The following is a 17923-nucleotide window of genomic DNA, read 5'->3' on the forward strand; positions in this document are numbered from 1 at the left end:
GATAAATTCCTTATTTCCTGTTTCAATAAGATGTCTCAGGTTCATCTTCCCACTATCTGCCCCAGGTCTGGCTATAAACAGTTGTTTCACCAAGAGTCCTGGAATATTTTAGTGGAAAATTATTTACAAACCACACAACTTCTCATTGCTACTAGGCCTTTTCTGTGGACAGAGTCAGGAAATGTAGGGGTTTTTTTAAGAGAAAAAAAATGTTTCAAATTTAAGACTGTAGGTTTATATTTAACTTGTTTTACTTTACATGTGTATGCATTCTCCGTTTTCTCATGATGAAAACCCCTCCCTTAACTACCTTAATGTAAGTACCTAGTTTTATCTTAAACACACCTTTTGTAGTTTTAAAATAACGATGTATTTACTACTAAAAGTAATCACTTGAAGTTATTTTTTTAACCTGAAGTAAATTTCATCTCTATGTGGTTACATAATCAACAATTGAGTTCATTTGTTTTTTAATAAGAAATTAAAGTATTTGACGTTTTGTCATTCTGATATGTAAGATAGATATTTTAACTTACTGTTATGTGACATCCCTCATTTTGAGCAACATTAAGTATCTTTTGTATTTCTTTTTATGTGAAACAGTCACAGAACACTTTTTTTTTTTTTTTTTTTTTTTTTTGAGAAGGCTGTTCCTTTATTGGCTGTCAGGCTACTTGAGGGGGAAGAAGCACGGGAAGTGGGTGGTCCTGATGCCGGGCCCACTGTACTTCACGGGCCTGTAGGTGGTGGAGAACTGGCTCAGGTAGGTGCCCATCATCTCAGGCTTGATTTCCACCTGGTTGAAGCTCTTGCGGTTGTAGACGCCCCTCCCATGCTACGCACCATCTCAGGCAGGACGATTATGACCCTCAGGTGCAGCTCTACCACGTCCGGCTTCTCGTGGGCGGCGCCTAGGTCTTGGTCTTGCGCAGCCGCTTTAGACGGGAGTAGGCTTCCTCCGCAGGCTAGTTCCGCAGCCCCGCCGTCCCGCCGTCCCGCGACCCGAGCTGCTGGTAGGACTTGGCCAAGCAGGTGGTCGAGGTTCACGCCAAGGTAGGTGAACTTGCGGAAGGTCTGCTTCTTCTGCTCATTTTATTCTTGGGTTGTTGGCTTTTTCTTCTAAATTATAGATACCCTTTATATTTTAGGGATATTGTATTAGCCAAGAGTCTCGAGAAGCAAAACCAATAGGAGAGAGAGACTCTGCCTTAGTTTAAGGAATTGGTTCACATGATTGTGGGGACTTGCAAGTCTGAAATCTGTAGAGCAGGCTGGATATTCCAGGCAGCGCTGTTGTTACATTATTCAGTCCAAAATCTGCAGTCTGGAAGTCTGCTGGCTGGAAATTTAGGCAAGGTTTTTATGCTGCGGTCTTGAGGCCAAATTGCCACTCTGAGAAACCTGTCTTTGCTTTTAAGGCCTTCAGCTGATTAGTCTCCACGCACAATATGGAAACTGACCTGCTTTACTCATCTACTGATTTCAGTGTTCATCACATCTAAAAATACCTTCACAGCAACGTCAAGACTGGCGTTTGATAAACAGTTGGACACCATAGCCTAGACAAGTTGACACGTAAAATTAATCATCACAGATACTAAGGATGTTTTCCTCAAGTGGTCAACTCTCTTTTAACATTATCTAAGCTCAAATCTTATGCATAAAAAGTATTCAAATATTTGTTGAGTTAAATTGACAGCATGTTACAGATATTAGCCATTTTTATGGAACCTAAGATGCCCACTGAGAATTATTAAACTTAATTGGAGTCTTCTGTGCACTTCAGTTGGAATATTAATTTATGTGAAGGTTATGAATAAATAACTTTGCATTAATTTTTTAATCATAGGACTGCAGTTAAGTGAAAACTTTTTACATATTCACAGAAACATTGGGTTTCTTTAAGAAATATCTGCCACAAGATATTTCCACAAAAGGAAACAACCTCTTAATTCTCAAATCTGCAGATGTGTGGTTCTTCTATGGTGAATGAAAACATTTGAAAATCTGATATATAAGTCCCACAAAATAGTCCATTTATGTGAATTTTGTCTCCCTGGAGCCACACTCAAGCCCCTTTTTCTCCTAGGAAATGTTTTTTTCTCTACTCTGTCATACAAGTGTTCCCCACTAGCATCTTAAATTCCCTGCCTCCTGGCCACCGTGATGTTCTGATCAAGACAGAAGGATCAGGGTCCTTTCCTGAGACTTCTTAACTTGGGAAGAGAGAGAACCAATTCCTCTCTAGTATGGGTGATGTAATCGTCTGAATCCATGCCCCTCAATGTGTTTTCAAGAAGCTGGTCACCTGTGTAAAAGTGAATATGTTAAACAAAAACTAGGTTCGCCTCTTGGTGGGTGTTGAGCTGAAAGACAAAACCAAGCCAAAGGTCGGGAGAAGGAAGGATTTATCATTACCTGCAGCGAGTAAGGAGAACACCAGGGGTCTTTCCCAAAGCAGTGTCTCCCCGAACTGCAAAATTGGGGAAGTTCTAAGCTAAAGGAACATGCATACTCATGAAGGGGCTTGAGCAGAGAAGAATTCACCATAACATTGGGGCAACGGTTGCCAGAGTCCTGGCTTTAGTTGATTGAAGTCAGGAGAGTCAACATCATCATTCCATCCTCCAGCTGGGTGGGGGGCTTAGTTCCTGCAGAACTCAGACTTGTATCAGATTGTTATGTAGATCCCTTACGGAGGAACTAGGACTCTTTTTTATTGCTGAACTATTGTTTCTTGACTGCTTTTACTTCTTTCGTTCCTGCATTCCCTTACTTCCCTTAAGAACATTAGTTACTGAGACCTGTTCTAGGGCAAGCATATGGCCAGGCTTAGATCACAAAACAGTTTAGGCCAAAATGGCTTGTGTCGAGAAAGTCATGCCTGGTTGTCTTTCTCCAGGATCCCTCACCCTATCTGCTTACAGATAATGCCCATCTGCAGAAGAAACAGAACCACTAGGTGGAGCACCTTGGCTGTATTCCAAGCCCTGATTCCACCTGTTCCCAAGCTACCCAGGCTTCTACCTGTACTTTCTTGATAGAATAAGCTGGTATGGGTTCAGTTTCTGTCACAACCCAGAGTCCTAACATACACAAATGCCCAGAAGTTTTGCACATTGTTTTCAGGGTATTCATGGGCTTCCTGAAGAAGCCCATCTTTGAACCTTTATCCATGATCCTCAAATATGAACCTCTGTTCAAAGCTATGCTTCAGTTCTGTGAACATTGGTATTTACCCAGGAAAACACTAATTATCAAACTCACCTGGTAGCTTTCATGCACTTAATTAATCACATTCAACTCTCAACCACACTTCAGTCAAGTAGACATCTTCATCCTTGTTTTATACCTAAAGACACTGAGGCTGGAAAGGTTAAATAACATTTTCTAAAGTGGTACAGCTAAACTAAATGTAGTGTTTTGTCTCAAATCTGGAGTTTTTCTCCTATACTAAAGTTGCTTTTAAGCATTATTGACTTTGATTGTTTTAAATTGTTTTAAGTTACAACTTTGAAATTTGTCTTGAAAAAATATATATATATAACTGAATTGGAACAGGAAAGTAAGCACTCTTGGCAATATAAAAATGTTAATAATGGAAAGATGTATAAAATATGATTTTAAAAGAAAGTTTTAGATTGCTTATTTCCATATTCACCTCACCTCAATTTTTAAATAAATAAGCTGTGATGAATAACTCTAGCCTTCTAGAGCATGCTGAAATCACAAAGTCCTTAGGAGAAAAGAGCCATAGTAATAAAAGTGTCATTATAAATAATTAGAAATGTCTGTCACACATCCACCTTCAAAGGTTTGTAGAAAACAGCTGGCATGTAACCAACCTGGATTAATCTTGCACTTCAGTTTAGTTTCTATGAGAATCTAGTTATCCCGGGGGAGAGTGAAACTCTCAGAAGAAAACCGTGTGAACAAAGCCCACGACTATGTGGGAGGCCTTGGGTTTTCTCCTAAATGCAAACACATGAATCCGCCCTTGCAAGTTTGAATTTCAGAAATGAGACGGCGGGGCATTATGCTCCCCATTATCTCGGGGTGGAACAGCCTGCTCTTCTGAAGGAGGGACGGATCCACCATAGAGATAAACAAGCCCCCGCCTGTCCTCTGCACACCTCCCCTGCCATTCCCAGCCCTTCTCTGGTCAAACAAGAGATTTTCCTTTTGATCAGGCAATATCCACAAAAGACAAATCAGAAATTTTAAGAAGGACTGAGTAAAGACACCAGGAGGACTGTGGCTCAGCTGTGGCTTTATTGTAGCTGCTGTCCTAGATTTTGTCCTCTCTGCGAAGCAATCCCACAGCATCTACCTTCCCTTGGTTTACAAAAGGCTTCTGTGCTCCTTTGTGACTGGAATACATAGTCTCAGTGTTCTCAGCAGAGTTTTGAGGTTGTTCAGCGTCTCTGTGATTTACAAGGCCTCCTGGGTGCCCTGGATCTGGTTAACTCCCAATTCCCTTACTCCAGGAATGAATATTTTCTGTGCTAACAGATAGAATACTTGCCAACTCAAAATGAGCTCTCCTTGAGTAGAGGGCACTGTGGTGTGACATCTTCCAGCTAACCTTGACTCCCCGGCTTCTCTCAGGCTTCTAAGCAGTTAGTGGAGGGAGCACCCAGGCAGGAGGCCCATCTTCTCCTTCCTTTGTCATCCCTCACTGAACCTAATCAGGGGCTTTGAGCCCAGTGGGAGCCCAGGAAATGTTCTTGTCTGTCAGGCTGCCTGTGGTCTCACAGAAGGTGGAACCATAGTGTCACTTCTTCCAAGGAAGGCACCATCCTTCCCAAGCCATCACCAAGCACTGAAGCTTTGGGATTGAAGCACTGAGGCATTGCTGCAGCTACTTGCTCACAGATTGCTTCTCTCAAGTTGTGACAGGGCTGAGTTGAAATGGGCAAGAGGTTCAGAGTAAGTTTTTAACAAGGGGGATTAAGAAGGTAGATTGAACAAATCTGTATAAAAATGGAAGACCCATTAAAAAGTTGAGTATCAACTACCTGCTAGGCATTTTCCTTTCATGCATTCACTTAAGCATCAACCATTCTTTACCAGAATGCATTCTCTCCATTTCACAATTGACAGAAGTGAGGCTTAACTAATATAGGTCCCATACAGGGAGATGATAAGGATTGTATCATACTGTAAAGCCCTTGCCTCCAAGATTACTCTGCCTCTTTGCAGAAGGGCTGGTACAGGAGTCACATTAGTATTCACTTCGAATCTCATGGCCAACTTCTAGGTGCCAAATAGAGTAGGGAAGGATTCTGGAAGGAGATTAAAAAGTCATACAACAGCTTAATTCTAGAGAATGGCTAGAAATTTCCTGGGATAAAAGTTGCAGAATAAACTTAGGAATATAATTGGCTTTCAAGATAAACATATAAACTGGGGCATTGTAGGTGGGCACTTATAATGAATGGGCTTTCAGTGCTTTGTAAGCATGCAAAGTTGCTGGAAATGGGGTAGTTAAGGATGTGATCACTCTTGTATCTATCCGGGACCAAATTCTGAATAGTTTGGCCACATTGGTTCACACACTGTATTTGGGATTTTCGCTCCTCCAGAGGAATGATCAGCTGACTATGGGCAATAAAGCATCACTATCTGCTAACAGCATGTTTCCGGGGGCACTTGTGTGGCAGTCAACAGCAGCTGCTGCTCAGAAAGAGATAACAGGTTTCCATCAATCACTCAGTGTTGGAAAGAATATCGGGTGTACAACCCACTTATTCCCGTGCTGCATCCTCATGTCTGGAGTGGAGACTCTCACAGGAAATGTTTAGGAGGAAATCTCAGAAGACGTTGACACTTATCAATCACCACCTACTTCCTAGGTATTATACATTAATTCCTTACAACAATCCTGAGGTAAATGTTACTGCTCCATTTACCGAGGAAGAAGTGGAGATTCAGGGAAGTTGAGTAAATGAGCCAAACTCTCGGTTGTTAGTAAGTGGTTTCAAACCCAGGCTGATGTGATTCCAAGATCAGCTCTTTACATTATATCACAACTGACTCATTATGCATAATTGTTAATACCTAGATTATGTGTTGCCTCAGAGCCAGACAGTAGCAGCAGCAGTAGTAACAGCAGTAGCAATTTTTATGAGATTTCCATGTGCAAGGCATTTTATAAAGTTTGGCTCATTTAATAATCAAAACATCCAAATGAGTTAAATATTTTTTTATTATGATTTGATAAATGAACTTTGTCATTGCTCCCCTTTGAGTCTGAAGGGGTGTGTGTGTGTGTGTGTGTGTGTGTGTGTGTGTGTGTGTGTGTTGGAAGGGGGAGGGATAGAGATGACTGCTTAGGCTAGTGTTCACAGCAGTGGAATGGATCTGATGAACTCTAGCCTCCATCGCTGAAAACTAAACAACAGGAGGCTATCTTTTTAATCAAAATTTGGGGTGTCGGTGAATCTATGGAGCTTTTCCAACTAGGCATGTCTTGCTTGTCATGTAGGATGTTGATGGTCAGTTGGGTTTATGCATATCATGGTCTTGCTCTTTTTTCCCCTACATTCTGGGCTACATGCATTAACCTAAGATTCTTTCTGACTACTACAGATTATTTCTTCTGGTGTTATCTAAGTCCTACATATACACTTTAGAATACATACATTTCTGAGCACCATTTTCTAAATAAACAACACTCACTAAGCACATCCATGCAAGCATAAGTGTATATTACAAAACCTAGGGAGTTATGTGAAGCCATTATCTAGTTTTGGAGAAGATAGAGTTTCCCATCAATGGAGATTCTCCCTCCTTGGTTCCTATCCCAGCCCTATCTGTCCCTCATAGTGGCAGCGGTAGAGCCCACGTATAGTTCAGGTCATGGTCTTCTTTCCCTTCCAGGTGTGTAACACTGAGTAAGTATTGCTCACTTGTTTTTCTCAGCTAATGTAGCATTAGATTAGCTCTCACTTATGTCAGTTGTTACCAGTTTAAAACTGCTCCATAGGTTGTGTACTAAACCTACCCATATCTGCCACTTGTGCCCTAATTCTAGCAGCTGCCTTCTGCTCAGAGATGGGAACTTTCCTGAAGGGAAAGAGCCAGTACCCCTCTGAGACTCGTCCACAAAATCAATTTTTACTTCCATTCTCAACTTGCCCTCAAAACACAGATGCTGTGCTTAAAAGACTAATTGATCATTTTATTTCAGTTGCACAGAAATGATGTTGAAAAAATGAACAGACCTTGGGCCATTAGAGCTCAATAGTTGGCAAAAGGCAATCTGCTTATCAATTAAAATCAGCAGCTCAAATTCCTGTTGTTTCTGATTGTCAAAGTAATAAAGAAAAATGTACCCCCAAATGGTACAGTATTGAATACCAAATTCATTCTTGTGAAACTCTATGTTTATAATGTTAGCATTGTCAATTACAGTAGGAATCTACTGGCTGTAATAGCTAATAATTTATATGTATTTTCCTTCACCACAGCCCATAAGTTAAATGTGATATTCTTTATATGCAATAGATCCAATTTCCCTTTCCACCACATACTTTACATGAAATCATTTGCTATTATTATCATTTGTGTAATTTAATAACTTTCTCTCTATACCATTCTTTATATTTTACAAATAAAATGGCATTTGGGTCATTAACAGCGAAAGAGGACCAGGAAATCCAAACTAAGAAAAAAGCCAAGAAAACAGGACCTTCATGACTAAATTATCACATCTCTTCTACATTTAATTACAGTTTCCAGTCAACATTCACTCCATTCCAGTTATGTGCCTTGCACTGTGTTTAGCATTATAGTTGAATCAAAGAAAATTAAGACAAGGAACTGGCCTTCAAGGAAAACAGATAAAAAATAGCATAATATAAGGCCAACCAGGATCAGTAATAGGGTACTTGCAGGGTGTTGCTGGAATGCAAAGGAAGAAGGGATTCTTTTTGACTAAAGGATACTGACAAGATTCATGGAGAAAGTAAGAGAGTCTGGTTAAGAAATGAACAGAACTTTAAAACACAGAGAAGAGGAGTTCAGAGCCCGCCCAGCTAAGGGAAGAACATCAGAAAATGCACCTGGGTATAGAAATGCAGTTGTATCAGGGACTGGGTTGGGGGTTGGTAGGTCATTGGACCAGGAGGCTGGGTAGATGAATTAGGAAGTGAATCTGGAGGGTAAGGTTTGGCAGATGGTCTTTGATGCTGTGGTAGATTGCAAAAGCAGTCACAAATTCTTCTCATCCCGTTATGTATTCTTCCCTTTTTAAAAAAGAGACTATTTGTTAGAGAATTCTGAATTTACAGAAAAACTGTGCAGAAAGAACAGATTCCCCATATACTCCCTTTCTCCCACCCGCCTCTCTCTCCCTCTCTATCTTGCATGCACACACACTCCTATTATTAACATCTTGCATTAGTGTGGTATGTTACAATTGATGAACCAATATCAACACATTATTATTACCTGAAGTCCATAGTTCGCATTAGGGTTCATTCTGTTGTACATTCTGTGGGTTTTGATAAATCCATAATACTATGTGTTCACCATTTCAGTATCATACAGAATGGTTTCACTGCCCTAAAAATCCCCTGTGTTCCACTCATTCATCCCTCCTTCCTCACAGACCCCTGTTATCTATCCATTGATCTTTTACTGTCTCTAGTTTTACCTTCTCAAGAACATCATATATTGAAATCACACATTGGATAGCCTTTTCAGACTGGCTACTTAGCTATATGCATGTAAGTTTCTTCCATGTATTTTCATGGTTTGATAGCTCTTTTTTTTTTTTAATCACAGGGTCACTGGATCAAATATGGGGTCTGAGAGAGTAGCTTAATCCTAAATCCCACACTGCCTGGCATGTCCTTCCTCTGGGTATGCACATCGGCACTCTGCTTCAATTAAGTAGCCACTCAAATATCACCTATCATGGACTTTCTTTGACTATAAATTCTAAAATGTCCCCCACTCCGCCCAGGCACACCCCTTATCCCACACCCTGTTCTATTTTTCTTTGCACTTAGCACTTCTGGTATATATATTTTTGTATAATTTGTTGTCTCTGTCACATTGTCCCCAGAAGAGTGCAATACCCATTAAAACAAAGGCATGGTTCTTTGTTGTGTCCTCAGGGCCCAGTACAATGCTTGGCTTTAGGTACTCAAGAAATATTTTTGAATTATTGAGTAAATGAAAGAATAATAACTTAATGAATAAATGTGTTGAGTCCAAGCATGGCAGGGCATGGAGCACTGTCCTTCCTCAGGAGAGGCTCAGGTCCTGGGACTCTTGCAAGCCTACATGTAGGCAGCATCTCTGCAGCGTCTATGACAAACTAAGGCAAACAGAATCTGGCTGTTAGGACAGGTGACAAGTAATGGTAATCAAAATTCTCACTGATTTTATTGATTCTATTTATAGTAAGTCACATCATGTGAAAAGGTGTTGGTGGAACAGTACACCTCACAATGATAAAATACAGTACTATCAATTTCATGGTAAGTCTCTTGGTTAATTATTTACTGGAGGTTGGAGTTGGAGAGAGAATTCAGATTGAAATCAGGTACCGAACTGGCTGAGATTGCCATTGTCCTATACAATATCCATTCTTCCCCTTCTCCTTGGTGACAGATCCCTGAGTTTTACCTTGAGTTCATTGCCTCTCAGAACTAAAGACTATATTCCCCAGATTTCCCAGCCACCCTTAGAGTGAGATGTGGTCATATGCTAAGTCCCGTCCAATGACACGTAGATGGAAGTTTTGTGTGGGACTTCAGAGAACATTGCTTAAAAAGAGCTGACTTGTTTGGGAAACACTCATTTTTAGCACTGTCTGCAATTCTCTGCATAACCCTCAACAGGGAGGTGATGGCTGGAAACCCTGGAAACCACCTGTCCTCTTGGAACATAAACTGATACTGAGGGTGGCAGCCATGTGCTAGGCGGTGAGGAAGAAAGACTGAAGCCTGGTCCCTGATGATTCCATAGGGTCACCACAGCGGCTCTAGTCTGCCCACCTCCACATAGAGGCAAAAGGAAAAGAACTTCGGTCTCGTTCTGTTGTTGTTGGTATATGCAGCCAAACCTGATCCTAACTAATACATCTGGCTTCAAGAGTTATAATAGATAATCAATGGAAAAAAACCTGGATTTATATTCAGAAAAGTTCCTGTTGCAGATTTCCCTGACGACTAAGTTGTCACTTACAGCTGGGAAAGTAATTTAATCTGAGAACGTGTTCCTTCACTTTCAAATTTGGGAAGATAATGGATACTTGTAAAATTGTTGTGAGAATTAAGTGTAAAATTTTATATGAAAGTGGATTATATAGAGTATTAACAGTAATTATAATCAATAAGGGGTCTTTGCAGAAAGAAAAGTGGTCCTTGCTTCTACTGGCCTATTTAAACATTCCTAAGCAGGAATCAGGGTCTTATTGTACAATATAAGTAACAATTTGGAACCACCTACTATGTGCAAATCAGTATTGGATATTCTGATGAAAAAGAATAAATTATAATACCAGCCACAAATCACCTCCAATCTAAATAGAAAATTTTCAGAATCAGTTATAACCCAGTCGTGAATTACTGCTGCCCCCTCACATATAGACTAAAATGATGCAAGTGACAAAAATTAATTTTGGTTTCTATCCACCACAAATCTATGGCTAGCTTTTATCATTTCTTGGGATAATTGAAGAGACAGAGGATCTGCTGATTATTTTCTGACAGTTCTCACACAGGAAAGCTTTCAAACCACATTTTAGAGTGAATTTGGCAAAATTCCACATTTCATCCTCCGGCTTCTCTATAGCATGGACAAAATATTTTGTTGAGAATACTTAGAAAAAGGAAAGTGAAGATTAAAAAGAGAAAAAGGAGGCAATACAGATGGCAGAGTAGAATGAGCTGTTTTTGCAAGAAATAAAATAAGTGGGCAGGGCACAAATAGTGTCAACACCTTAGAACTGTACCTCTGCATTTGTGGGGTAGAAAAATGAGAGGTGGGTTGAGATGTTATTAACACAGTGTGGTAATCATTAGTGACGACTGCAATTATTTCTGGCTTCCCACCTTCTGGGTGTATAGAATAACGTGCTTTTTGGCTCCTTTGTTGGATGGGCCATGAGTTATAAGAAATAGATCCCATCTTAGCCTATGCATTCAATTATTGCTGTGAGATCATCCCCCCCCCCCCCCCCCCCCCCAGAGCTCTCTTTCCCTCTGTCACTGTGACCAGCAATGTTTGAGATGGTGTTTGCTTCATCAGACTAGGTTCTGGAGTGTGGTGGAAAGGCAAGACATATATTTAGATTTTTTTTTCTGTCACCAAGATTTTGGATTTCTTTGTTACTACAACTTAATCTAGCCTTTCCAGTCTAGCCTATACAATATTAGAGAGTTTGCCATAATATGCCATGGAGAGGCCCTAGGTAGAGGTAGGGCTAGGAAATATAGAATTAATGAAGGAGATAGGAAAAATATATAACTGGTTGTCAGGGGGGATTTACTCCACCAGTTATCTGAAGCTAAGTGAGTTAAAAATATGAAAGAAAAAATGACAGAAAAATAATCAGCTATTTACTGACTTCTCAGAGGAATGGAGTATGGGGAGATTGTATTCTTTGCTGAGCAAATGGTGAGGCTGGGAATGCTGTTCAATTGCTCTGTACTTAGGGGAAGAAGTAAGGGAAGGATTATAGCAAGACCTGAGGATAGGAGTGGTGGGGAAAAACCGAAGTGAAGAGAGCTGCGAACGTTGGGTTCTGGAATGGTGAGAGGGAAATGACATGACTTTAGATGCATTAGAACTTTGGAGATAGACCTCAGATGTCTAAGGGAATTATATTGAGTATTTTTGTGTGGCATGCAAATACAACGCTCTCCTCCTTTTTTCTACAAAATCTTTACTGAATCCCCCAAAGCAAATTTGATTTCACAAAGCCTTAGAAACTACTATAGGTTTTACTGAAATGTTAATTCCCGCTTCAAGGTAGGTGTAGGATAAGACTGTTAAGTCCCCATGGGGCCCAGACACAATTGGTAAACAAATATTTTATCCCTATTTCAAGCATTTACATTACTCTGTGCTTTTAGAATCACACTGAGACTTTTTTAAGACTGCAAGAAAATGAGACTTATATAAATGTAAAAGTTGTCAAAGATATAGGACAAGAATTTATAGCTACCATTTTTATAACTTTCAAATACATTTTGGGGGAAAACTTAGGTTGTCTTCCATTTTAATTAATTGCTATTTTTAAAAAAGTGCAGCAGTGATTTTGTTCTCAGTAAAAACTTGCATAAACACTGATGGTTTTTAAACCAGTGGCAGCTTAACGGTAGGAAGGAGACCAAGGCGAGGGAACTGTCAGCTTCCAGCCTGTCTCCCATCCAATCAGTGTCTTTGCTTTTATATATTTTAAATATTAGAATTCCAAATAAGAATTCCTAGTTTTTAAAGAAAATGTTTAAAAGCTTGGTTGTTTAGTGAAGGTTTAAATACTTAGTGTGTGTATTCTCTTTACTAGATAAAACATAGTCAATAACATCCAACCTAACCCCAAATTTCAAATACTTGTCTGCCTGGTCTCTTCTGAAAAATCTCCCTGACAGGTTCTTTCCATATATCCCCCTCCCTCCCCCAATTAACTCTACCTACTTTACTTGTCATAAAGCTCCCTTTATTATACCTTCTAGACAACTACAAATCTGCTCTGCTGCCCTTATGTGTTAGAACATCTGTGGCACTTATCTTGACTTCTGCATCCTTCTCTATTTTCTATTAATGATTTTCATTTCACATTTTGATTTTAGACTTTTATTTTTAGCTTGGTATTCTCCCATGTGGCTCTGACTCCTTCAGCCTTGAGAGTTGCCTGTGAATTTGTCAAATCCCAGCACCACCACTTCAGCTGTCCCATCTTTGATTAAAGAAATAAAACAAAATCAAAATATCTTTAGAGCAGAAGTTAATTACCAGTCAGTTAATACGCATGTTTTATGGCTCAAATTAGAGCTCTAGGGAGGGTGGGAGGGAGACGCAAGAGGGAGGAGATATGGGGATATATGTATATGTATAGCTGATTCAATTTGTTATAAAGCAGAAACTAATACACCATTGTAAAGCAATTATACTCCAATAAAGATTTTTTTAAAAATACAGGTTTAAAAAAAAAAGAAGGGATTCTGCTGTATTTCAAACATAAACAACTCACGTGCCAGGACAACTCTGCCAGGGGAAATCACAATAAAGGGACAGATCTTCCAGATCTTTTAAGAGAACATCAGTAAAGCAGGTGCCATTTTATTCTTCAGTCAACCTGTCACAGGGAGCTTTCTCATGAAACCAAAGATGGGGGTTGAGGGAGAGAAATCAATGCATTAGGTTGAAGTGTGCTGTATCAGTCACCTGCTTATGCAAATTTCTTGGGCCATTAGGAGCTACTCAAGCCCAGTCTCATATATACCCCTTCCAGTGGCTAGCGGAGTGCTACTGCACATGCCCAGATACGGCTTAGGGGAGTGGCTGACGCTCAGTGTAAGAGGGGTAGTTCAAGTTCCTGGTTACTGGCTCTACGGTGACTGACTTCTTCAGTCTCTACTAGGACCCACAACAATCCAGAGCTATGTCTCAAATGGAGAGTAGTTGCTGAAGGGAGAATTTTATTGCTCAGAACTCTGAAACACTCATGGAGGTTTGTGGCAGGCTCCCTTGAACATTCAACTAGCCCATGGGAAATTTAAGCACCAATAGATCAGCTGGGTGTGAAGGCTCAGGTGATAGAGCTCTTGTAATGCAACCTCGGACAGCTGCGGAGCCTTCTCTAGGTTATATTTAAAGGTGTACAGGTTACTTGGCAAATGGTCAGAGCAGCACATCCAAATATGATTTATGTTGCATCCAAAAATCAAAGAGGCTCACTAAATGTTTAACTTTTTCTCTGTGGTTCCTAGGACAAAGTGCAGCAATTGTCATTCCTTTAAGGCTGTAACATGCCTGAAAAACAGACATCCAGAAATTTCCCTGAACTGGCATGTCCTTGAATTTTCTTGGGGTTTATTGCCCATTACCTTGCATGCATTTTTCTTCCTGATATTATATGAATTATCCTCATCAGGTCCAGTAGATATGATGTCTTTAATGTAGTGGACAGGTAATGTTCTGTGGAAATGTGAGATGATGAAAATCCCTATGGACCTAGATATGATAGAGAATTAGAAAGGTAACGTAGAGATGAACTAAGATTGTAAAAAATACTGTCGGCTCTGCCAAGTGAAAGAAAATTGATTCTGATAGACTTGGTTTATTATTATTCAAAAAAATCTTCTGCCTTCTCAATAACTTCATACCAATTACTAGAGGCTTAGTTGATTTTCTTCAGTCAAGGCATATCTGATTAGTCAGTTCTGATTAAGGTTACCACCTGATCTCTTAACATATTGCGATGTCATTCTTCAACGCCCATCTAACTTTTTCAGTGATGAAATGGAAGTTAAATGAAGATGGGAAACAGATAACGTCTATATGAGTTTCCTAGGGCTGCTGTAACAAAGTACCATAAACTGCATGTCTAAAAACAACAGCAAATTTATTGTCTCACAGTCTTCGTGGCTAGGAGTCCAAAATCAAGTTGTTGGAGGACAATGCTTCCTCAGATATCTGCAGAGGAGAATCTTTTTTGCCTCTTCCTGGCTTCTGGTGGTGCCCATCAATCCTTGGCATTCCTTAGCTTGCAGCTACATCATGTCAGTCCCTGACCCCTTCATCACATGGAATCATCCCTCTGTGAGTGTCTGTGTCTTAACATGGCATTCTCTTCTCTGTCTCTCTTCTCTTCTTATAAAGACACCAGTCATATTGGATTAAGGACCCACCGTACACCAGTCTGATCTCATCTTAATTTAACTGATTACCTCTGCAGCAACCCTATTCCCAAATAAGGTCACATTCTGAGATACTGAGGGCCGGGATGCCAACGTAACTTTTGGAGGGGAACACAATTTAACCCATAACAGCACCCCAGTATCTTCTCAAGACTTGATGTTGGTACTCATTTCTGAAATTTCTCCAAAGATTCAGTCTTGTGTTTTATGGGTAAGGATTACTTCAGAGGTTTAAAATATGCCTTTTCTATTTTAGTAGCCTTCACTCCATTGGTCAGGGAGCCAATAGTGGGATTGCATGTAGTTGCAGTTTATGTATATATCAACAGTGCATTCAGAAACAAGGAAAATAACCTCAGAGTGTATCTGCAAACTCACTAAGCCTATTCTGATATGGACTTAGAATGAAATTCCATTTATCTCCTGATCCCGTGCCCTCAGCCTGTCTTGTCTCATGCTGGTGTTCAGACTCCCAGAGCCAGTGCCCTTTCCTAGTTGACTGTAACTCTAGTAAAGAGGTGTAGCACCTTTGGAGGGAGGCCGAAGAAACCTCATATTACATCCTTGTGATAAGTATGTGTCAAAAGGGACACATTATCTCTTGAGTCAAAGGCCTTAGATAGGCCAGTCTAGATAAAGCAGGTCTGGGAAGTGGGTGAGAGGCAGTGACACTTCATTATAATGATAGTGATTCAAGTTAGGTGTACACAGGTCAGACCTATAGTTTGATAGGTTTTTTGGTGATGGTTGTAAGGAACAGCACCAAAAACGGAGGAGAGCTTAAACAAGCTTTATTTGGGAACGCTCCCGGGCGAGGTTCACTGGTCCGAGAGAAAGGGGCCAGAGAAGTCGTGCCCGGGTGCGGGCGTGAACAAAATTTATAGGGGTGGACGCAGGGGAGGCACTTGCTGTGTGAGGCAGCCCCCTTTTTTGGTAATCTTTCAGGTGTTGTGGCAATGTCAGGTGTCGGTTGCATCAGCCTCAGAGCCGTTGGTTCCGCCCCTCGGGGAGAGGGAAGACCAGGGCCGAGTGGAAAGTCACGGGTCTGTTTCCTGAGCAGGTGGAAAGTCCCGGGCTGATGATGCTCGTGGGTTCGGCTGCATCAACTACCCTGGTGGGGGTTCCGTCTGACTCCCTGGGCCCTTCCCCGGACCTGCTAGCCTTACATCCTGACTTCTTTGGTGTAATGGGGCGACGTTTGGTCTCTGGCTACTTCCTGCTGTACGGGGGCGCCGGAAGGGAGTCAGGCGGCCAACGGTCCGGAGGTTAGGGGAGGGCGGCAGCGGGGGGTTCTGTGGGTAGTAAGGTATATGGGTGGAGGAGCATCTGATTCACTGCCACCCAAGAGACTTCTTGTATGCGACTGTGGAGAAACTTGAGGAAACGGGGCAAGCATGAATAGGATGCAGATAAAGATTAAGGGGCCTAGGATTGGTGTCAGCCAGGTGTAGAGGGTGGACTGCCACCAGTCGGGGATGGGGGAGGTGGATTGTCGCTGCCTGCGTTGGAGTTCTTTTAAGCGTCGGAGAGCATCTACATTGTCTTCAACGACCCCTGTCTCGTTGATGTAGTAGCAGCACTCTTCCTGTAGGAAGAGGCAGGTACCTCCTTTGTCGGCTGTCAGAAGGTCCAGGGCGCGTCGATTTTGGAGGGCAACTCGGGCTACTGAGGTGATCTGGCACTGGAGGGAGGTGATGGAGGCGGCAGAAGCCTCGATGGCTAGCTGGAGTTTCTGTTCTAGGTCGCGGGATGTTGAGACACTGTGTGTTAGGGCCCCTCCCCCAATGCCCGCAGCAATGGGAGAGGAGGCGAGGGAAATGACTGCGACCATAGGGAGAAAGATGGCCCTTTTTTGTCGGCCAAAAAGTTGTGTGGTAAGTGAGAGAAATTCGGCTTGGCCATATAATGTGAGTTGTAGAACAAGGGTGACGGGGATACATGGGAAGGGGGAGGAAGAGTTGACCTCTTTTGTAAGGGAGCCATTACACCAAAAGAACAAGCCTGGTGAGGCCCCCATTGGCATAGTTACAGGGAGGGATGAATTGCAAGGGAGTGCATCATTAGTTAAGTTTGGGCGGCTGCCATAGCAAATTGTGAGGTTCTTTTTTTCTAAATCAAGAAATATGGGGACTCTTAAAGGGGGAAAAGGTAAGTTTTGGGAGGAATTGAGGAGGGTAGAGGTGAAGGGCTGGTCGAGTGGGACAGCAGTTAATGGTGGTCTGCCAAGTGAGGAACATAGAAAGCAGTCAGAGATGTTGCCTATCCTGGTGTGATTAAGCATTTGCACCCCCTGGCAGATGAGGGCCAACCAAGAAAACGGGTCCGTCTTGTGGTCAGGGTGGGGTAGTTGGCGTTCTAGGGCCTGTGCCATCTCCTGGACCATGGTGGCCTGCTCGTTCAAGTGCTGGATAATTTCAGGGATCACTCTGACGTATGGGCGGAAGACCCTGATAGAGCCCACGGGGTAGGCATCAGTTGCCCACCGGTAGATTTTTCCTTGTACCCCTTTTACCATCTTGTGTCCCAGGGATCTTTGAGATTGATGAATAATTGACCCTTGTCATTTGTGGTGAGCAGGTGGGATTGTCGGAGCGAGCTCCTGGTATCTAGTTTTGCCACATGGATGTTACATGAGTGATAGGGGCACCCCCCATAGGTCTCATCCCACCATTGACAGTAGTCTTGGGTCTGATCGTAAGTGAAGCAGACAGCGGGGGTGGACCATCCCAGGGGAACACCTTCTATGTTAGAGATGGGGATCTGGACTGTTACCAGGGCCTGGCACCCATCTGGTTGGCAGTCTCCCGTGCCCAGGACTCGGGCGTGGGTCCGACCTTTAGCTTGCCATGTCCTGTGGACATGGAAGCGCCATAGGGACATCTGGTGAGTCCTGGGTGGCAGGAGGAGCAGCAGGAGGAGAGACAGGGTGACGGGCAAGCCGTCGTCTCGTGGGACCCAGCGGTAGGGCCGTCCAAGTCTCTGAAGTTGGGGCCATTTTAAGGCGGGAGACATGGTACCAGGAGGGGTGTCCCAAGAGTTTA

At 42.0% G+C, this 17923-nt stretch overlaps 1 pseudogene; it reads right to left on the reverse strand.

The window, feature by feature from the left end:
• Positions 1–670: 670 nt before the first annotated feature.
• On the reverse strand, positions 671–7129 carry LOC113626429 (40S ribosomal protein S15 pseudogene; annotated as a pseudogene).
• Positions 7130–17923: the final 10794 nt, after the last annotated feature.

The sequence above is a fragment of the Aethalodelphis obliquidens genome, unplaced genomic scaffold (genome assembly GCF_003676395.1).
Source record: "Aethalodelphis obliquidens isolate GAN/ISIS:26980383/991018 unplaced genomic scaffold, ASM367639v1 scaffold1, whole genome shotgun sequence".
In the NCBI taxonomy this organism is placed as follows: Eukaryota; Metazoa; Chordata; class Mammalia; order Artiodactyla; family Delphinidae; genus Aethalodelphis; species Aethalodelphis obliquidens.